Source organism: Pinus tabuliformis, chromosome 2_2 (assembly GCF_031772625.1).
Source record: "Pinus tabuliformis cultivar Carrire ecotype Pingquan chromosome 2_2, CPIR1, whole genome shotgun sequence".
Taxonomy (NCBI): Eukaryota; Viridiplantae; Streptophyta; class Pinopsida; order Pinales; family Pinaceae; genus Pinus; species Pinus tabuliformis.
Genome location: NC_142300.1, coordinates 406,247,537 through 406,264,981, shown reverse-complemented (window position 1 = coordinate 406,264,981; position 17,445 = coordinate 406,247,537). Strand labels below are relative to the sequence as shown.

At 35.7% G+C, this 17,445-nt stretch overlaps 1 pseudogene; it reads right to left on the bottom strand.

Moving 5' to 3' along the window:
• Positions 1 to 9,387: 9,387 nt before the first annotated feature.
• Positions 9,388 to 17,445, bottom strand: part of LOC149193002 (DNA polymerase delta catalytic subunit-like) — an 85,194-nt pseudogene continuing 77,136 nt past the window's right edge.

Here is a 17,445-nt window from a genome sequence, read left to right as displayed (position 1 = left end):
GAAAAAGGTCCCCCAAAGTGGCTGACAAAGACACTTGAAAGTGTTCATCGTGATGATATTGGAAAGACATGAACTAGAAATTCAAACCGGCAAAATGGAGGTGATGTGGATGACTCTAATTCACCTGTTGATATGGATGTTTCTTATGATTGTAAATTGAACTTGTCTATATATTTTGAACCAACTTCCTTCAAAGAAGCTGCTTCTCATGATGAATGGAAAGAAGCAATGCAAAAGGAGTATGATGCCCTCATAAATAACAACACTTGGAAGCTGGTTGATCCTCCATTAGGAACCAAACCAATTGGCTGCAAGTGGGTCTACAAGAACAAGTATAAAGCTGATGGCTCACTTGACAAGCACAAAGCTAGGCTTGTGGCAAAAGGTTTTGCACAGAAGGAAGGGGTCGATTATGAGGAGACTTTTGTGCCCACAGCAAAATGGGCTACCATCTGGACACTATTTTCACTAGCAGCTCAGAACAGTTGGAAAGTCCATCAAATGGATGTAAAAACTGCTTTCTTAAATGGAGATCTAAAAGAGAATGTTTTTATGTCTCAGCTTGAAGGATTTGTTGTGAAAGGACATGAACATAAAGTATGCAAACTTGTGAAGTCCTTGTATGGCCTCAAACAAGCACCGTGAGCCTAGAATGAAAAACTAACTGAGCATCTTCTGAAACTCAATTTCAAACATTATGATCTTGATGATGCAACTTTTTTTGTCAAGAAAGTTGGAAAAATAGTCGTATATCTTGTGGTATATGTAGATGATCTTTTGATGACAGGGAACAATGAAAGCTACATTGCATCCATAAAGAAGGAATTGGGGAAAAGTTTTGAAATGACTGATTTGGGCTATGTTCATTACTATCTTGGCATTGAAGTAACCCAACATCCGAAGTCCACTTTCTTTCTCAAAAGAAATACATTGGAGATCCGTTGAACAGGTTTGGCATGATAGAATGCAATCCTCTTACTACTCCAATGGAAAAAAACTTAAAGCTCACATCTATTGAAGCAAAAGAATTTGAGGATGCAACAAAGTATAGACAGCTTGTAGGAAGTATCAACTACCTAACTACTACCAGACTAGACATTTCGTTTGCTGTTGGATTCCTCTCCAGGTTTATGCAAAAGCCTTGTGAGGGACATTGGTCTACTTCATAAAGAGTTCTAAGGTACTTTAAGGGAACTCAAGACTTTGGAATGAAGTATACACAGGTGGACGACTTCAAAGTGATTGGATACTCTGATTCAGACTTTGATGGAGACAAAGAAACTGGGGTATCTACTTCAGGATATGCTATGAGTCTTGGATCAGGAGCTGTCTCCTAGAGATCATGCAAACAATCAATTCCAGTAGAGTCCACAACAGAAGAAGAATACGTGGCATCAGCTGAAGCAACAAAAGAAATTGTGTGGGTCAGGAAAATTCTTGAAGATTTGCACGTAAAACAAGTACAATCAACTCCACTCATGATTGACAATACCTCTGCAATAAAATTGGCCAAGAACCCAAAGTTCCATGGTTGAACGAAGCACATCAATACTAAATATCATTTGATTCGACATCATGTTGAGGCCAAAACAATCCATCTCTATCATTGTTCCACAAATGAGCAAATTGCAGACATCTTCACCAAAGCGCTTGGAAGAGAAAAGCTTGAATGATTCAGAATGATGCTTGGACTCACCAACATCCCTTCAGATTAAGGGGGGGGGGAATTTTGACACCTAATCCTCATGATTGGGTGAATATAATGTAAATAGATAAATAAATAATATGAACAGTCATCGGGAGATGAACTGAACAGTCTCTCCCTCATGTATTTAGTGAAGACCTAGCTGAAGGAATAAACACGAATCAATTTTTGGTTGAGGAGTTACTGCCTGGTTTGACACAAAATTCACCCATTGAAGGATAATGAAAAACCTTCGTGTTGATATCACCATTGAAACACCAAACCTCCTAAGTAGTTGATGTACAATTTCTCATTGTAGTCAATATATGCAAATAGTTTCTTTTAGAATACTAAAAGAAATGAATGGTCCTACTTCTTCTTTTTGGATCATAGGAGTATCAACATAGCATGAGAAGAATGTCATGGACAACTAAATTTTAATAGAACAAGTAAACAATAAAATTGAAACACATTGTATTGTTTGATACACAAGTAAAGTAGAAAAAACACACCCCCAAAGTAAAGGAAATTCCAAAACTAAAGGTTATAACTCATTTGGCGATAAGATAAGTGCTTTGGATGATTCATGAATAACTAATAGAAGATATTTTGCATAGGTTTCATAAATAATTAAATTTATATTTTTTTAGTAGGCTATGTGTCAATGGACATATGATGAGAGGATGTGATGGCGTAGCTTATGAAATACATATTAATGATCAAATCTATCTCATTACAGTAATGGAAGGGATTTCTAATGGAGATATTCCAATATTTAACAAAAAGGCTCCATGGTGAACCAAAATGAGACATTTGAAAAGAAAAATATGGTGGTGATATAGAATGAGAATATCCCAAGGAGAAGGAATATTGGACTAGCAGGAAAATTAAGTACAACATACATAAGAGAATCATCATGTATATAATTTGGTAGTACTATTGATGACTCATTAGCTTTGTTTTGTGTCTTCTTTTCTAAGTGGTCACAAGGACCTTTTGAAACAAATTACATGTTGTAGGTTACATTATATATATTTATCAATTACCCCACATGTTAATATAGGATCTTGAGAAATATTTTCTTACATGCAAACCTTAATTTCAATAAGCTAGGTTTGGAAATATAATCTAATTTGTTCATGCCTCAGGTAAAGTTTCCCAATAAGTTCCTCCCTATGTTTACTAACATGATGGGGGAGTAACCATTGTGGTTATGCTAGCTCTCCTTGCTTGCACAACTATTGGGATCTCTTGTTTCCATTTTTTTATGTGTATATCCATATTGATAATTAATCTAATATATAATGCATTTTTTATTGACCTGTTGAATGGTGCAGTTGAAATCCTAAAACACACCCCTTAGCATCCATTGACCACACTAAGGGTAGAATGTGGTTGTTAATAAGATGACTTGATCTCAAAGGTCTTGTTATGGAAATGGGGTCTACATTTTTTGCTCTTTTCCAAACTCTTCAAAGCACAAAACCAATAACACCATTATTTTTGTCTCTTCAATACCTTTCCAACGGTATAAAATTTGACCCAATCTGACCTCGAGATTGAAATTTATGGCCACTTGAAGTCTAGCCTAGCAAACTCAGCCAGATCATCCTAGCATGCCACATAGCACCCACATAGTCTCCATGTGACTATCTAAACTAATTATAGTGTCACCAACCCAAGTTTGCATGGAATACCTGCCCATCATTGTCGGCTCGTCCATGCCACGTCACACTCATGAATACCCCCCTATCCTACCATGGCTTATAATGTAATAAGGGTGAAAACCACTTTTGAGCCATATACACAAACAAATGGCACATGGACTTTGGAGTGGGTTCCTCCGCCCACAGCCACACCACCCCAGAAGTATAATCTCGTGGGTTCCCCAAGTGGCTCCATTTGAAACCTCCATTGCACCCACATCATGCTGATGTCATGCCCTCCACATGGCCTCCTTCGGAAGTGCCATGTGGCACTCATTTTCGATCCACTTGGCCATGCCAAAAGATTGCATTTGGATGCCACATGTCATGTCATCATGGTGCCACATCACCCTCCATTCCATGTCATATGCCACATGACCATGGGCCCCTACTAGGGTCTTGACCCTTGGTAAAATCAAATTTCTTTGTTATATTAAAAACCCGGTGAATTGGCCTAGACTCCATCAGCTTGTCATTAAGACCTAACCATATCAATAGTTCATATTCAATTGCATGACACCCCACTTCCCTAGCTGTCATCACCAAGGGGGTCTACATTTATGGTCCCCTCACGGGGTTCCACACATCTCATTCGACAACTGTTATAATTGACCACCTGATCGATGGAATGTGTGGGCCCTGTATGGTGTAGGTATGGAGAAGAGGTGATTCACATAATAACGGTTCGATCCTTCCCCAATGTGGTTCCGCTCTCCCTTCATCAATAGCTCTAATGCTCTTATGTCTTTCAATGGACATGATTAAAATGTGTACCCCCCACCACCCTTTGTTGACCTAGAAAGGGGGGGCCCACTGTTGGATGCTCACAATCAGTTGAGCGATAAACCTCTATTGTCAATTTACATAAGTTTAAAGGGAACCCAACCCCTCGTTCTAGCACATGGCCATATGGCTTAAGAGGGATCGAGGCCCTTTTTCCTCTGAAGCTTTAAAATTCCTAGCCTTGAGTGAATGCATATATATCTTTATAATTATAATATAAATGTGCCTTTTCCCTTGGCTCTTGGTTACAATACTCACTCATATGGGAAAGGTAAGCCTCAAGGGCCTATCTCTGTGGGGCCCAAGGTTCTCAACCCATGCCCCATTTGTATACAATATGTGTATTACATGCAAAGTGCTAGCCCTTTTTAGTTTTCGACTCTCAGCCATAACCCTCTTGATTTTAAGCTCAATATCTATATATATATATATATATATATATATATATATATATATATATATATATATATATAGACACACACAGACACACACACACACACGCACGCACACACACACACACACACACACACGCACACATACATTATGTAGTCTCTCTTAGGCTCAATTAAACCTCAACCCAACTCGACAAACCTATGTATACTTTATAGGTAAAATGGGACACTATCTTTTCCGATCTTAACACATCTTAGTTATATATGAATACATAAATATATATACATATCTTGATCTTTTTAATAGATATGATTGATCATTTTAGAATTATTTGTCTATCTCTTTCATATGTGGACCATTTAGACTGATTGTGGCTCAGAATAGACATGTGAATAACCCAATCCTTAAAATATTTGTAGGGAATACAAGACCTCTCCTTCATCAAGAAATGTCAAGTCTTAATGCTAATATGAGAAAATCATTGACATAGTGGCCAAAATGTAAGATTCTACATAGAGAAGCATAACTCACCTTTATCAAGTAAAACATACAAGGATTAACCATTCATCATCCTTATCATAGAGTTTAAAATTAACCATTCACATAGGAATTAACATTCCTCACCATTAACATAGGCATTGAACCAACACCTTAAACATGTTCATAAGATTCAAAGAGAATTATACTACACCACAAAACATTACTACAACACTCACTGACACATAAGGCATATAAGAAACACTTATTTTATCTAGTAGCTGATATTGGGACTTCAACTCCTTACCCAACCTTATATTGGTCCGCATTGTGGCCTTTCTTGCATCCAATCAGCCTCAAGTTACATTTGAGAGCTTGAGCAAGGTTGCTCAAAGGATTAAACCAATAATGCTAGCTAGGATAAGGACTCCAAATGCGAAACGACCTCCACCCACCAATTAGTCAGTTTCAACAAATGAAATAGGGAATACAAAGGCCCAACAACTCCACCCACTAGTTATTCAATCACTGGGCTAAAATAAGGAATCCAAGGCCCAACACGTCCACCCACTAGTTATTCAATCACTAGTATTAAATTGGTAATCCATGGGTCCAAAAACGGCACCCACCATTCCAGCTAGGGAGTCCAAAGTTATATCACCTCCACCCTCAATAAATCAAGGGAATCCAAAGGTTCATCACCTCCACCCTCTAGATATTCAATCAATGAGATAAAATAAGGAATCCAAAGGCCCAACACCTCCACCCACCACCCTAACTAGGGAGTTTAAAGGTATGTCACATCCACCCTCCATCAATCAATGGAATCTAGAGGCTATTCACCTCCACCCTTAGTGTAATGTCCATAGTGGGTCCACCCATTATTGGGAATCCAAAACACACTATAACGAAACCATAAAAAAACAATAAAGAAAGCTTCAGAACGTTCCTTACTAGGAATCCAAGTAGAAGACCTCTGCCCTAGTTGTTAATGGAATCCAAAGATTAACCATCTCCACGCTCTAGCCTATCAATGAATCCCGAGGGCACTACTCCTCACCTAAGAAATGTTCTTACATATTTCAGTGTTCAATAGAAATATCAATTTTCTTCTTCTTGTAACAGTTGCAAAGCTTAATCTTTTTCCTTATTCTCTTATACTTGACCTCCTTATCTTTCTCTTCTCCCCTCCACGATGATCAATATCCTCCTTTCCTCCTTTCAATTGTGTGTACCCTCTATAATCTCCCCCCCCCCCTTTCGTTTCATGCCTCTATGTTTTGTTTTCCTTGATTATTCATTATTATCCATGACTATGAAATGAGACCATGTGACTCTTATATCCCCATGGCCGGCCATTTTATTTTATTTTATTTTTTAATTTCATTTAATTTAATTATTATTATTATTATTATTATTATTTTGCATGTTACAACAAATGGCCAGCTTTCCCCTACATGTTCTCAGTCATGAAATGACTTCTCAACAATGTTGCCATCTCCTCTTCATTTTTTTTTCCTATTTGCTTGCATATTGTTGCAAAGCGGCCATGTTCTATATCCTTCTTTCTACTAAGTTAATATATATAACCTCTCCCTTTAAGCACACCTATCAGCCTCCCATAACTGTCATTTATACAATTCAGGCTTCCTTCTAATCCAAAGCAATCTCCTTCCTCAACTCTAGAAATATGTCTCATTAGCTCAACTCATTTTATTATAACAAAATAATTGCAATATTTACAATAAGGTGGATTAGCTAGGGGTTGTCACAAACCATCACACTTTGAGGAACACCATCCTAAGTGTTTTATGACCAAACATAAATTAAAACATGCTTTGAACCAAGCATACACCTTTTTGAAGATTTATATGTTGGGTAGAATGTTGTCATTGACGTCAAAATGTTGTCATTTATGTTAAAGATGTTGAGTCCATGGAGCTTGCTAAGGAATGCCATGTTGAAGGGGAGTTCTCTGGTTGCTACAATCACTACTACATGTAGGGGGGTTTTAAGACAATATTTGAGTCAATTGTCTTAACTTAAGACAAAATGAAACTTGTGTATTGTCTTAAATATTGTCTCTAAGCGGGTGTCTCAAAATATAATGTCTCAAAAATTTGTCTCTATAAAGACAATATAGAACACATATTATTATTGTCTCTATAAAGACAATTTGATTTGTCTCTCTAGAGACAATTTCATTTGTGTCTCTTTAGAGACAATTACATTTTTGTCTTTTTAGAGACAATTCCATAATTCAAACTATTGTCTCTCTAGAGACAATATAAAAAATTATTTAAAAAAAATAAATGTCCATAATTCAAACTATTGTCTCTCTAGAGACAATAAAAAAAAATATTTAAAAGAAATAAATGTCCATAATTCAAACTATTGTCTCTCTAGAGACAATATAAAAAATTATTTAAAAAAAAATAAATGTCCATAATTCAAACTATTGTCTCTCTAGAGAGAATATAAAAAATTATTTAAAAAAAAATAAATGTCCATAATTCAAACTATTGTCTCTCTAGAGACAACAAAAAGAATTATTTAAAAAAAAATAAATGTCCATAACTCAAACTATTGTATCTCTAGAGACAATATAAAAAAATTATTTAAAAAAAAATAAATGTCCATAATTCAAACTATTGTCTCTCTAGAGACAACATAAAAAATTATTTAAAAAAAAAATAAATGTCCATAATTCAAACTATTGTCTCTCTAGAGACAATATAAAAGATTATCTAAAAAATTAAAAAACATTTTGAATGTTTGCTGGTCATGCCTTCCATTATGTCTATCGATCCAAATAATTTTCTTAGCCTGAATAGAAGATTCTTCAACCACACTTCTGTATTCTGCTCTATAACCACGAGGCCTCTTGTTTTTGCCCCATTGTAGGAGAAGATCTCCTCGTTCTGAAATGCATTGCCTTGAGGGCTGGTTTTCTTGGCTAGTCTTTCTATCTTCACTCTTCTCACAGAACGGTTCTGGAATGGAGTTTACGTATTCGAGAGCTTTCTGGTGGTTCCCATTGCTGCTTGTCGATGACCCTCCTTTCTTCCTTACTGTCTTTCCTTCCAAAAGGGTACTGGGACATAGCAGCAAAGTACCATTGTGGTACCACGTACTTTATAAATGTGCATGACTAAAGTACACCCTAAAGGCGATATGACCATCACGCAAACTTTATCATCTGTACTAAAAACAATTAGTCTATCCTTTCTTGCTCCATAAAATTCTTTCACCTTAAGGTCAATATAATTATAATTTCACACAACCCTAGTTGATTTATGCACGCCATTATGTAAAAAATGCAACAAGTTTGATTTCTCCTAAAGGTGTTAACCAAAATCCTGCTAATAAATGTGAATAGATAGCTTTGTAAAAGTTAAAATGGCACTATAGGTAAGGCCATGTTCTTGTGCACAAGAAGTTGAAAGTCAGAAAATGTATGCTTCAAGTAGCACACCTCATTAGAAAATGCCCAAAGATATGAGTGGTAGCATGACTTTTGTTGAGCAGAGCATCACAAGGAACTTTATATCCAATATACCAGTCAGAAAAATATTGATATGCAAATCAATAGATGGTTGGTTCAGTTCTATTCATGATCATTGTGAATCGTGATTGCTAAGGCTGATCATCTAAGTGTTCTAATTAGTATCATGAAGATGACATACGAGACTTTGAATTTGCTTTGAGGATGGGGAGAAATGTTCCAAGGGCCTTTCTAATATATACCCTTTAATTTTGTGGTATAATTGTCAAATCAGCATTGGATTATTCATTTGATGGGTGCAATCATGCAATGACCAGTAAAGTTTTCAAATTAGCATAAATTGTTGAAAGAGGGAGAAATATGATGGATTCTTTGTGCGTAGTGCCTATCCTTTTGTGTCCTTCTCTAGCTCGGATTTGCTCCTGCCAATCGATCTGTGTATCCATCTCTATCTACCTATCCATCCATCCATCCATTCAATTATATGCATGTCTGGATATACATATGTAAGCCTGCAGATCTATGTTTTATAGTGTGTGCTCTCCTAAAATTTGGGATATGCGTGCACATTGCATTTATAGGGTGTGCCTTGGTAAGTATGTATCCATTTTGACTTTTTCTCCATCTCATTTGCAAGGAGAAAAGATATATAGAACTGGTTAACATTAAATAACAAGGACTTGACAATTATTGTACAATAAATAAACCATGCTCATCCTGATTCAGGGACCAAATAAATTCCCTAGTCCATTAAATCAGAGAAACATACACTAGAGAAAATTCAGGAAAACAAAAATATTCGATAATACAAAAAATTACAAGCTACACAGGCAACATCCTCAAAACTGCCAACGCTCTAGTTGCACCTCTGCTTCAGTTAGGTCTTTCTGAGCTTTCTTCCTACGATAAAATATTGGGCAGTCATGACTGCAATAAGGATAGGACATCAATGTAAGTATAAAAGAGATAGTAATTGTAAAAAAAAAAAAATATCCTATTAATTAAAAACAAACACATGATCACACAAATGGTACAAAATACATCCATAATGTAAATTTAAATCATGTTATGAAAATGTAATACTTGAAATATAGCATTCAAAAACCTTGTGCAAAGAACATCTTGGTGCAAAGAGCCTTGGCACCGTTGACATTGTGTCCATAGTTTACCAAAGAGCATTTCTAATTCCCTCACTGACATTGATCAAATATTAGTGTCATATGATAGAAAATCTAGGTGAGAACAATAGACACAAGGCCTACTTTAAATTCTCCAAATAAAGAGTAATGGTATTAGAATACCAGCTTACCATTTGCAATTGTTTTCTAATACAATTCTGCTTCTCTTCCTTTGCAATGTGAACAAAGTGTCTGATCTTCTTTGCTACAATGGCAACATGAAATCAGGTAACATCATGAATTTCAGTATGAAGCAACCTAACCAGACATTCTTATTATAAGAAAGCTAGACAGTTTCTTACAAGGAGAGCAGGGATGGAATCATGCAACCTCATATATTTTTCCACGTCAAAAAGATGAACCGTAGTAGCTTTCTAAAGCGCCAAACTAAAAAAATAGTTACTCTCAATTGTGCACTACTATAAGCAAAGAAACCACATGCAGGGCACCCTCTACTTGTATTAACTAAATACCTAATAGGTGTTTTACAACCAATACAACTGAGTTGTTTCTTGGCAAATTTCATAATTCCACTATTTGAAGGAGTTGATATGGAAACTGCTTGTGTGTGACTACCATGAAGAAGCTCCTTGCTTGCATTCTTCAAAATGGGCTCAAATATTCTCAACAGCGGCTACAAAGCAAAAACAGGCACTAATAAAAAACACTTAGCTGGAAAGAATTACTATCTATCAAGATATATTTGAAACACTGGTGAAATTTTCAAAAAGAGCATAAATTGCAAGTGATGATGCTTTGGTCTTTCACCTTGCTCAGTTGATTCTCCAGATAATATTATGGATCAATAGGGATGTTATTCTCCAGTATGTAAATTGGATCCTCAGATTTCTCATATGCCTGAGCCCAAGTAAACACATTAGTCATTATATCCATAATCCCTCTGTAAATTATGCCTCCAAATAAAACATAACTAAATAATTAAAATAACCATTTTTAGTGCAATATCGAGACTTATGCTGAGCACAGAAGGGGTTAATTATTTTCTTGGCACCTTTTGTAGCCTTTATTATGACATATGGAACATGATCACCCATAGTTGGAGTAGTTGCAGCATCCCTCTGTAAACTAGGGGCAACTTGGCTTTAAAACACGACATCAATTTAAAAAATCCAACAATGGACTCATTGTCAATAAAAAGCAAAATATTACAAGAGTCTTTAGATGCACTGCAGTAATAAAAATAGAGAGATAGGATTGAAATGGAACCAGAAGGCATTGCACCATTCATTATACTTGTTCTGAGAAGTTATTTCCAGTATTTACCTTCCGCATGCGCTCAGCTAGTTCCACGTGTGCTGCCTTGACTGCATAGTCATCTCCAGTCTTTGTCAGACCCTGACTCAACAAAGAGATTGTTAGCACAGGCAAACAAAAATTCCCTTAAGAATATGCTGATAGCCTTGATAAAGGATATGACTTGCAAACATCTGTTTCTGCTGCAGCTAAACAGTAATCAATTTTTCTCAGGATGAGATTAAAAATGCAGATATATTATATATTGTCATGTTTTGATTCTCTTCAATTGTATAAGAGCCTCCCTTGACACTTCTTCCTCCCATTGCTAGCAGTAAATATTGACTGAATCCCTTCCAAGTACAGAATGTAGGGAGAAGAAACATGACAGACTTAAAAGGGAGACTTCCATGGCCTGCCCCAACTAGGTATATAGTATATACTTCTAACACTTGAAACCGGGAATATGTAATAAGTGACTTGCTCAGAATGTAAATCTCCTCTTCCCCCTATCATATTTTCTCCATTAAGTAACAAATGGTCAAACAAATTTGGTCATAAACATGCAAAAGGATTCATTGTTCTCACCTTAGTTATCACCAAAAGTGACAAATCCATTCTATTCACTAACAAGTCAGAAATAGTGTTCTTGACATACTACACTGCACCAGGTATGTCACGATCAATGAGTATTTTGTGAAGGCACTTTGTAACCAAGTTCTTCACCAGCAGGCAACTGTCCCTTCGCACTGTTTCAATGCCTGTTGATATGGAATATTTAAAAGATCAGGAATATTTAATAATTAAGAAGGCATCAAATACATTATTTTTCTAAGATAATTTTGAGCCTTCACAAACACTAAGGCCTGTCTTTGAAACAAAAAGATCAGGTTTGTCACCTTTAGTATCAATTTTGTCATAAGAATCTGGCTTTGTCCAAAAAAACCCAGCATATCTCTTCTTGCTGATCAACAAGTATGGAGTATATTTTTTCAAATTCTAGTTTAATAGGCTTCATAAGAGCATATGTTAAATAACACACTGATTAGATGCCAAAGATGCACCAAACAGATGCAGATAAGCCACAGAAAAGCATAACTGATCATCTTGTCCTGTGCATATTTACAAAGATCTCATGGAAGTGGAATGTCAAAAGAAGATTAGTTTTAAAAAGAAAGGTGATATTAAAACATTCATCCCTACAAAAACATCATTAACAACTCTATAGGCTTCACGGATATTTAAAATTCTTGACATTGTACCTTTGTAAATGTACCACTAATATAATCTGAGGCTTCCCTCCCTAGCGTCATGGCCTCTTCTATATTTGGTACACCAAACTGTATCATAACTGAATCTGTATCTCCATATACAACCTAGATTCAAATATAAAAATATAATATCAAGCTTTACAGTAGAAATCTTGGTTAGGATCAAATCACCCATTATGATTTCAAGAACTTGGACTATCACCAATACAACAAGTGTACTTCCTGTCATTATTGATCCAGTTCAAAGGTTACAAATGCCTTTAGTTGCTAAATAATAGCCTACCTCAGCATTGTATTGGTAACCACCATCTATTGTGAACCTTTCTTCAACTAGCCTCTTTGTATGCTCTATCATTTGACGGCCTGATAGGTGGAAAAAAATGAGATGATTAATGATATGAAATTTTAAAACAATATGTAAAATCGATATTGTCTGATGGAACAGAGAATGTGTCAAAAGATCAAACTGGACTTGTAATCAAAATATAATAAGAGGGCCTAAGCATATCATCTTAGTTGTACAAGTACACATGACTAATTAATGCAATTCAAGAACTCGATCTTATTTGGAGATTGATCAATGTCAGTATCATACCCAAAACATTATGCCAGGAGGAAGAAAAGAATTACATGGATATAATTGATGCCCAAAAATAATCAATGTGAATGGCTGATACATGCATATATAGAATAAGAGAGGACTGCAAGCATCTCTATCTTGTAAGTAAAAGAAGCACCAATAACATTACAACTAGGAAAAATAAGGGGAGAGTCAAGGTGTCCATGGATTTAATGTTTTTTTTCCATGGAAGAACTGTGAAATTACCATAGTTCGTCACACTTGACGAAATCTCCAAACAGGGCAATTGCCCAATAGTGGCACCAGTAAATGCATAAATTGAATTTGCATTGATCTTCAAGTGCACACAGTCAAAACTATTTTATGTGTTTCACCAGCATACCTAGTTTTACTTTTATTCCATGTCCAAGCCATAATTAATACAGACTTGACAAAGCTGTGATTACCTTCAAAGCCAATTGTCAGCCATCCAAGACAACCTTTTCAAAAGGATCTTTAGCCTCCTAAACAAGATTTCGGGAAGTTAAAAACTGAGATGCTAAGTGGAAAAAATACAAGCATGTAACATGAACATAGGAAGCACTTAGTTCACCACCTTTAGGTCTACCTTCGCTCTTTTCCTGGCAGCCAGTAACTCTTCTAGGATCTCTGGTAATATGCCCTAGGAAATAGGAAAAAGAGCATTCAATTTAGCATCATCGAAAATGGTCAGCATATGATGGTTAAAAAGTAAATACTGAAATAAGTATCAGCATAGTGTTTGACATGCAAAGACATTAAGGTCTTAGCATCCTACTTTACTTTTAAAACTTTCTAGTAGCATAGCTTCTGGTGCTTATGTTAGTGTTACAACGGTACAACTGTGCATTATACAGCTGGGATGACTAGGATAGTGTATTGGGATCTCATCCACATAGCAATTTGACTGCTAAAGTCTACCATACATGTTAGGGAACCTATCTACTTTTTGTACATTGACGAATCAACCAAATCTGAATCTGAATCTAGTGAAAACTTCAAAATATGTATCATAAAAGTAGCCTAGGGTTTATTGTCCATTATCCGAAACTTCTTCAAAATCTCAATTGCTTACTTACCCGTGTTTGAGGACCAACTCACCTCAACTCAGCCAAACCTCCAAGACCAAGAAATAATATATGTCAACTTCACTTTCCAGTTTCTTATTGCACCATGGGATAGAGTTTTTTAAACTAACTGTTAGGACCAGGTAATCTACATACAACACAAATATAAGCATATCGAATTTATCATAATCAAACAAATAATAAAATTTAGGACCTGCAACGGTCTTAGTGATGCCCATAATCTGTAAGTACTCATAAATCCATGAGTACCAAGCACAAGAAGCTACTTTAGCCCAAAAAGGGACTTCTTCAAGTTGCACACATGGGTATCCCATCCTAAAAAAGATATTATATTTGAAACCAAAATGAAACAAAACCATGAATCACTCTTCTTGCCACCTGCATCTCTGGCCCTGTCAAAATCCACTAAAGCATGCAGCAGCTCAAAGCATTATGCCAGTGTGCCCTTTAAGTACCTCGCATACCTCAGACCATGGAGCATATTTGCAGCAACATCAGCTCAACCATATATTAGCAGCCAAGCTGGACAATAAATTGGTGTCTAAGCCCCCCTTGTCTGTGAGACAAGGGATCTCATGCACATAGCAATTTGACTGCTAAATTCTACCAGATATGTTAGGGAACCTATATACTTTTTGTACGTTGACAAATCAACCAAATTTGAATCTTAATCTACTGATAACTTCAAAATATGTATCATAAAAGTAGCCTATGGTTTATTGTCCATTATCTGAAACTTCTTCAGAATCTCAATTGCTTACTTACCCCTATTCGAGGACCACCTCACCTCAACTCAGCCAAACCTCCAAGACCAAGAAATAACACATGAGGTGTATGTCCTTCATGTCAACTTCACTTGCCAGTTTCTTCTTGCACCATGGGATAGAATTTTTTTAACTAACTTTTAGGAACATGTCATCTACATACAACACAAATATAAGCATATCAAATTGATCATAATCAAACAAATAATACAAGTTAGGACCTGCAACAGTCTTAGTGATGCCCATAATATGTAAGTACTCATAAAAAAAACAAAGTATCTTCAAAAAAAATTTTGTTGCACACATAATTATTTTATGTTTGGACCCTCACAACTTAGTGCGCTCCTTAGAAGCTAGAGCGATGCACGTTCAAGTTATTAAAATTTAACACATATCAATCCTTTTTGTCCTCTTTTTGGGAGGTGCTACATTAATTGTGGGTGTGGAATGCTCATCACATTAAACACCCTCCTCATTATTTCTGTCTCCCATTCACTGAAATTCAACAATGGTTTCCTGCCAAGGTTCAAGAATGACTATTGGATGATTTTTTGCAACAATAAAATCATCATGTGCTTGTATCTCCTCCCCATGCTCACTCCAAGATGTTTCACCTGATTCCTATACACAACACACTTTAACTTGTTATAATAACATTAAAACCTCCAATTGATTTATTTCATTATTCATATAATATTATAAACAACTAACCTCGGATCCATAACTAGTAATTATTTTTTCCCCTCAATTTATCATGTGTTGGCGAAGACCTTGGGAACCATGTAATACAACATATTTTAGGTCTTCCTCTGAAGCTTCCTTTTGAAACTGGTGAACCTACATTAACAAAGATAATCATATCTATAAGGTAAAATAACTAATAAGATACAATTAACTCAACGTGACCATGGTTACTTTGCCTAAAATAGAAAATATAATAGATGAAAATATCACTTACCATACCACCATGAATACTATTTTATCCACCAGAGCCTAATTTGTGAGATCCAATTTTTGACACCCCAGCTTGGGTTGCTTTTCTTGTATCTCTTAGCTCCTCCTTGTGCAGATGGCGTATAGTTTGGATTTCTGAGGACTTTCCTCTTAAACTTGGCATCTTTCATAAGTTCATCCCATGTCACTTGGTCTAGGATCCAAGCTGGACGTGGATACATCAAGTTTTTTGTCAACTTTGTCCTTAAATTGGACCTCTTTGAGTGCATGTATTTACTTGCAATCTCTAAAATAAGTTCCTTATCAAATCCAGGATTACCAAATGCTATTACTACATATTTAAATAGTTCCTCTTTTTTGGCATTGGCTTGTTTCCTCCAATCCATTTGGATGGTATTTCCAAATAATTGTTCTGCATGACGAAAAATAAAGTGATAAAATTTCAGCCTTGTTTCATCCTTCAAGACATTTCCTTCTGAAGTGAGCAAGATTGTAACTTCTTGCATTCCTTTTGTGGTCACCGATGATATTGTTGTAGTCTTGGGGATTGAGGAAGGTTCCCTTATAGATACATTAGGCACTGTGTCAGTTACTTCTTGTATTTACAATGAAATTGTGGAACTATTAAGAACCCAACCAAAATATGAAACTATTTTTCATATCTAAAATAATGATCCTAAACATAACAAATGAAATTATAAAAAAAATAAAATAATTTTACCTGTTGATCTCTTGTAGGAGATACACTCTCCAACAATGACATTTCCCATAACTGAATTTGTTCAATTATTTCTTGTCTGATTTGAACATTTGCAGGAATATCTGGTAGGAGCCTTGACATTCTTGTTTGTGAGTCTATAAGACTCCTCAAAGAAACTTGTTCTGGTCCTGGTGGGAGAATGCTGACTAGACCCACATTTGATGTAGAGGGCATGTTATGAGGTTCTGGTCTAGGTGTAGATGGCATAACATGACCCTCTATACCAACAGATTGTGTAGAGGGCATGTTATGGGGTTTGGTCTAGGTGTATATGGCATAACATGACCCTCTATACCAATAGATTGTATACTTGTTGGAGTCACCTAGAAACATCCTACAAGGCACAAATATAAATAATAAGATGGAATAACAGATGAATAATGTTGAAATATGTAACTAGGTTCGGTCTTCATAATGACATATCTAATCACAATTCTATGTAATTTATGTAAAAAAAGGAAAAATAAGATTATTTATGTTATGACTGAGGCATGGGTTTCATGAACACATGAAGAAGCAAGTCCCATTATAGGATGAAAATATCTCGGAAGACTCGTTAAAATAAGGTCATGCAGGTGGAAAATGATCAATGAAATGTATAGTAAAGTTGCAAATAATCATGGCAACCAAAATACTAATCAGTACAGATATGTGTCCATGAGGTATGTATAATAATTTTCTTTTAAAGGGTCCATCATAAGATGTAGTAGGGTTGAATTTATGGGTTTATATTTTAAGAAATACCCTAGTATTTAGAAACCTTAATCTTAAGGTATTTTTTCCCTATGATTTGATTTCTAGGGCATGGGATAAACTCTAGAATGACATAAAGGGAAAAGAGTATGATCTAAGGTTTGAATTTAAGAAACCCTAAAAAGGCCTCTTGATTACATAAAAACCCTAAAAAAGTAACTTGACATCATGTTTTGGAATAACATATTTCTTGGGTTACTTGTTAAAATAGTATTGTATGCACAAAAAGAAAAAAACGGATGGGGTGATCCATTTGAAGGCATGATGTAGCTCTTCG